We start from the raw sequence: 6,930 nt of genomic DNA, 5'->3' as shown, positions 1-6,930 counted from the left end.
TATCCGTTCTGGCTGTCTTGGATCTGCCATAAGGGAGTAAACCGAAAAATTTACTCTCTTATGGCCGTATTGGGGATCGGTTAGAAATGCCGCGTGGCGGATAGATGGCGAGTCATTGGAATCGACGCGGGCGGGCGCGGGCGAAAAAGGGTTGTGCGCGAGCGTTTCGCGGCAACCTCGCGATTTTGCGGCAGTGTCGCATATTTGCCGCACGACGAGCCTCTTTTGGCTGAAAAAAAAACTACCTTTTTTTAGGATTGGGCTGAAAAAAAACTACAATTTTTTGGCAAAAAAACTACTATTTTTTTAGGATTGCCGCACGACGAGTTTTTTTTTTTGCTCTCTTCTAAAAATGTCGTGTCTAAAAATAGGGCTGTTGGAGATGCTCTTTTTTTTGCGGGGTGGAGATGCTGAGCATAATTGGTTTGCTACCAACATTTGACATTGCCAATATTTGGCAAGCCAACATTTGGCAAAATCAAAAGTTGCCAACATTTGGCACCTTTTTGTGAGATTGGCAACGAGAATTGCAAGCAACCGATCTCTAGCCAATATTTGGCAGTTGCCAAAATTTGGCATGCCAACTTTTGGCATCAAACCAATTATGCTCGCTCTTAATAGCCTTTTGAAGTTTTGATAATTGCGGACCAACATGTGGTTGGATGGATCATCTGCCTGAAGGAAATATGCCCTAGAGGCAATAATAAAGTTATTATTTATTTCCTCATATCATGATAAATGTTTATTATTCATGCTAGAATTGTATTAACCGGAAACATGATACATGTGTGAATATATAGACAAACATATAGTCACTAGTATGCCTCTACTTGACTAGCTCATTAATCAAAGATGGTTATGTTTCCTAACCATAGACATGTGTTGTCATTTGATTAATGGGATCACATCATTAGGAGAATGATGTGATTGACATGACCCATCCCGTTAGCTTAGCACATGATCGTTTAGTATTCTGCTAGTGCTTTCTTCATGACTTATACATGTTCCTGTAACTATGAGAAATATGCAACTCCCGTTTACCGGAGGAACACTTTGGGTACTACCAAACGTCACAACGTAACTGGGTGACTATAAAGGAGTACTACAGGTGTTTCCGAAGGTACATGTTGAGTTGGCGTATTTCGAGATTAGGTTTTGTCACTCCGATTGTCGGAGAGGTATCTCTGGGCCCTCTCGGTAATACTCATCACTTAAGCCTTGCAAGCATTATAACTAATGAGTTAGTTATGAGATGACATATTACAGAACAAGTAAAGAGACTTGCCGGTAACGAGATTGAACTAGGTATTGGATACCGACGATCAAATCTCGGGCAAGTAACATACCGATGACAAAGGGAACAACGTATGTTGTTATGCGGTTTGACCGATAAAGATCTTCGTAGAATATGTAGGAACCAATATGGGCATCCAGGTCCCGCTATTGGTTATTGACCGAGAATGGTTTTAGGTCATGTCTACATAGTTCTCGAACCCGTAGGGTCCGCACGCTTAACGTTTCGATGACAGTTTTATTATGAGTTTATAAGTTTTGATGTACCGAAATTTGTTCGGAGTCCCGGATGTGATCACGGACATGACGAGGAGTCTCGGAATGGTCGAGACATAAAGATTGATATATTGGAAGCCTATGTTTGGACATCAGAATAGTTTCGGGTGAAATCGGCATTTTACCGGAGTACCGGGAGGTTACCGGAACCCCCCGGGGGGTTAATGGGCCTACATGGGCCAAGAGGGAGAAGAAGAAGGAGCCATGAGGGGGCCGCGCGCCCCTCCCCCTCCTAGTCCGAATAGGACAAGGGAAGGGGGGCGGCGCCCCCCCTTTCCTTCCCCTCTTCCTCCTCTTTCCCCCTTCTCCTATTCCAACTAGGAAAGAAGGGAATCCTACTCCCGGTGGGAGTAGGACTCCCCCCTGGCGCGCCCTCTAGGCCGGCCGCCTCCTCCCCCCTGGCTCCTTTATATACGGGGGCGGGGGGGCACCCTATAGACACACAAGTTGATCTACGGATCGTTCCTTAGCCGTGTGCGGTGCCCCCTTCCACCATATTCCACCTCGGTCATATCGTCGCGGAGTTTAGGCGAAGCCCTGCGCCGGTAGAACATCATCATCGTCACCACGCCGTCGTGCTGACGGAACTCATCTCCGGAGCCTTTGCTGAATCGGAGGGCCGGAGATCGTCATCGAGCTGAACGTGTGCTGAACTCGGAGGCCCCGTATGTTCGGTGCTTGGATCGGTCGGATCATGAAGACGTACGACTACATCAACCGTGTTGTGCTAACGCTTCCGCTTACGGTCTACGAGGGTACATGGACGAACACTCTCCCCTTTCGTTGCTATATCATGATCTTGCGTGTGCGTAGGAAATTTTTTGAAATTACTACGTTCCCCAACAGTGGCATCCGAGCCTAGGTTTTATGCGTTGATGTTATATGCACGAGTAGAACACAAGTGAGTTGTGGGTGATATAAGTCATACTGCTTACCAGCATGTTATACTTTGGTTCAGCGGTATTGTGAGATGAAGCGGCTCGGACCGACATTACGCGTACGCTTACGCGAGACTGGTTTCACCGTTACGAGCACTCGTGCTTAAAGGTGACTGGCGGGTGTCTGTCTCTCTCACTTTAGCTGAATCGAGTGTGGCTACGCCCGGTCCTTGCGAAGGTTAAAACAGCACCAACTTGACGAACTATCGTTGTGGTTTTTGATGCGTAGGTAAGAATGGTTCTTGCTAAGCCTGTAGCAGCCACGTAAAATTTGCAACAACAAAGTAGAGGACGTCTAACTTGTTTTTGCAGGGCATGTTGTGATGTGATATGGTCAAGACATGATGCTATATTTTATTGTATGAGATGATCATGTTTTGTAACCGAAGTTATCGGCAACTGGCAGGAGCCATACGGTTGTCGCTTTATTGTATGAAATGCAAACGCCCTGTAATTGCTTTACTTTATCACTAAGCGGTAGCAATAGTCGTAGAAGCAATAGATGGCGTAACGACAATGATGCTACGATGGAGATCAAGGTGTCGCGCCGGTGACGATGGTGATCATGACGGTGCTTCGAAGATGGAGATCACAAGCACAAGATGATGATGGCCATATCATATCACTTATATTGATTGCATGTGATGTTTATCCTTTATGCATCTTATCTTGCTTTGATTGACGGTAGCATTTTAAGATGATCTCTCACTAATTATCAAGAAGTGTTCTCCCTGAGTATGCACCGTTGCGAAAGTTCTTCATGCTGAGACACCACGTGATGATCGGGTGTGATAGGCTCTACATTCAAATACAACGGGTGCAAAACAGTTGCACACGTGGAATACTCAGGTTATACTTGACGAGCCTAGCATATACAGATATGGCCTCGGAACATGGAGACCGAAAGGTCGAGCATGAATCATATAGTAGATATGATCAACATAGCGATGTTCACCATTGAAACTACTCCATCTCACGTGATGATCGGACATGGTTTAGTTGATTTGGATCACGTGATCACTTAGATGACTAGAGAGATGTCTGTCTAAGTGGGAGTTCTTAAGTAATATGATTAATTGAACTTAAATTTATCATGAACTTAGTCCTGGTAGTATTTTGCAAATTATGTTGTAGATCAATAGCTCGCGTTGTTGCTTTCATATGTTTATTTTGATATGTTCCTAGAGAAAACTGTGTTGAAAGATGTTAGTAGCAATAATGCGGATTGGATCCGTGATCTGAGGTTTATCCTCATTGCTGCACAGAAGAATTATGTCCTTAATGCACCGCTAGGTGACAAACCTATTGCAGGAGCAGATGCAGACATTATGAACGTCTGGCTAGCTCAATATGATGACAACTTGATAGTTTAGTGCACCATGCTTAACGGCTTAGAATCGGGACTTCAAAGACGTTTTGAACGTCATGGACCATATGAGATGTTCCAGGAGTTGAAGTTAATATTTCCAGCAAATACCCGAGTTGAGAGATATGAAGTCTCCAACAAGTTCTATAGCTAAAAGATGGAGGAGAATCGCTCAACTAGTGAGCATGTGCTCAGATTGTCTGGGTACTTCAATCGCTTGAATCAAGTGGGAGTTAATCTTCCAGATAAGATAATGATTGACAGAATTCTCTAGTCACCATCACTAAAGTTACTAGAACTTCGTGATGAACTATAGTATGCAAGGGATGACAAAAACGATTCCCGAGCTCTTCGTGATGTTGAAATCGACGAAGGTAGAAATCAAGAAAGAGCATCAAGTGTTGATGATTGACAAGACCACTAGTTTCAAGAAAAGGGCAAAGGGAAAGAAAGGGAAACTTCAAGTAAAATGGCAAGCAAGTTGTCACTTCCGCGAAGAAGCCCAAAGCTGGACCAAAGCCTGAAACTGAGTGCTTACACTGCAAAGGAAATGGTCACTAGAAGCGGAAATGCCCTGAATATTTCGTGGATAAAAAGGATGGCAAAGTGAACAAGGGTATATTTGATATACAGATTATTGATGTGTGCCTTACTAGTGTTTATAGTAGCCCCTGAGTATTTGATACTTGTTCAGTTGCTAAGATTAGCAACTCGAAACAGGAGTTATGTAAGTGCATCTAGTGCCCCTTAGTGATTTTGGTGTATTGAAGACTTATAGGTTAAGTAACTGATGCGTTTGTGAGTGTACACAGGTCTATAAGTCTATGAGGAGTTTGATATTTACAGAGAAAGTCGACCCCTAAAAATGAAGTTCTTCGACTGAAGACTTTGATATTCTGAAGACTTTCTGAAGACTTTGAAAGTGAAGAAATTGGTGTGACCTTGAAGACTTGGTATTCATTCGAGGAATATGGAGCGTGAAGACTTTTGTTTTCGTAGTTTCATTTTCTCTTTCTTGAGTCATAGGAAACACCGTACTGTTAAAGGGGGTCGAGGAAATACTAAGGAAAATTTTCCATGTGATGCTCAACTCAAAATCCTACACCTACCAATCCCTTCGAGTGAAGCCATTGGAAATCTCATACAGTTCAGTCAATTTCTTCAGTGACAGAGACGCAGTTCTTCTGGTCACTAAGGACTTTGCTCTGACTGAGGAGTTAGGAATTCGCCAGCGCGAATTGCCTACACAGTGAGGAACATGATAGCCCTGAGGAATTTGAGAGTCAAATTTCCGACCGTTGCTGTGCTGCGCGCTGGCTGTCCAAAATATCTTATCCACCTAACGGTCATATCATTGAAGGGCATTTATGTCTTATCATGTCGGGCTGCTCCCTAGGCTATAAATAGCCGCCCCCTACAACCACTAGTTGGTTGGCTGCTCCGAGAGAACTTGACACTTGTCATTTGAGAGCAACCCATCCTCCGAGGACTTTGAGCGAAAATTATCAAGTGAGGAAAATCCCAAAACCAAACCCCCACAAACCCAAAGTGATTGAGCATCACTGAAGAAATTAATCCTGCGTGGATCCGACGCTTGTTACCTTTGAAGACTGTGCTTCTTCCAGATGGTTAGGCGTCAAGGTCTAGAGCATCCAAGAGGAATTGTGGATCGCCGAGTGACCAAGTTTGTGAAGGTTTGGAAGTCACCTGAAGACTTACCACGAGTGATTGGACGAGGCCTGCGTGGTCTTAGTTCAAGGAGAATACGGTGAGGACTGGGTGTCCTGAGTTGCGGCTCAGAGACTGGGTGTCTGGGACTGTGTGTCCTCGAGTTTAAATACTCAGCCGCTCCAACCAGACGTACAACTGAGACAGCAGTTGGAACTGGTTTACCAAATCATTGTCTTCACCAACTAACTGGTTCTATTTCCTCAACTCTTTCATTTCCTCATTACTGTGTTGTATGTTGTTCATATCTGTGCTTGAAGACTTTGATTGAAGACTTTCACAAATTCCTCACTTCAATTTCTTCAGTCTGTTTGTCTTCATCTTGTTATCCTATGTTTACGCTTTCTGTACTCTGTGCTAGTCTTCATTTCATCATGATGACCATATTTGTATTCTGCTATGTTTACTTCTGAGTACTTATTCCGCTGCAAGTAGTTCTTCGCTAAGGAATTTCCTCACCAGCAAATTCCTCAGTGAAGAATTCATAAAAATCGCCTATTCACCCCCCTCTAGTCGATATAACGCACTTTCAAGTTACAAAATAAACAGAGACTAGTTGAAGAGGAAGTGACGATGAGTGTTGGAAGTAGTTCCAAGATTGATATGATCATCATCGCACACTCCCTATACTTTTGGGATTAGTAAACTAAATAAATGTTATTTGGCGTTTGCGTTGAGCATGAATATGATTTGATCATGTTTATTGCAATACGGTTATTCATTTAAAAACAGAGAATAATTGTTGTTCTGTTTACATGAATAAAACCTTCAATGGTCATACACCCAATGAAAATAGTTTATTGGATTCGATCGTAGTGATACACATATTCATAATATTGATGCCAAAAGATGCAAACTTAATAATGATAGTGCAACTTATTTGTGGCACTGCCGTTTGGGTCATATCGGTGTAAAGCGCATGAAGAAACTCCATAAAGATGGATTTTCATAATCACTTGGTTATGAATCATTTGATGCTTGCGAACCGTGCCTTTGGGCGAGATGACTAAAACTCCGCTCTTCGGAACAATGGAACGAGCAACAAACTTATTGGAAATAATACATACTGATGTATGCAGACCAATGAGTATTAAGGCTCGTGGCGGGTATCGTTATTTTCTGACCTTCACAGATGATTTGAGAAGATATGGGTATATCTTCTTGATGAAACATAAGTCTGAAATAGTTGAAAGGTTCAAAGAATTTCAGAGTGAAGTGGAAAATCATCGTAACAAGAAAATAAAGTTTCTGCGATCTGATCGTGGAGATGAATATTTGAGTTACGAGTTTGGTCTTCAATGAAAACAATGTGAAATAGTTTCACAGCTC

Source organism: Triticum dicoccoides, chromosome 6B, assembly GCF_002162155.2.
Source record: "Triticum dicoccoides isolate Atlit2015 ecotype Zavitan chromosome 6B, WEW_v2.0, whole genome shotgun sequence".
In the NCBI taxonomy this organism is placed as follows: Eukaryota; Viridiplantae; Streptophyta; class Magnoliopsida; order Poales; family Poaceae; genus Triticum; species Triticum dicoccoides.
This window is presented reverse-complemented; position numbering follows the sequence as displayed.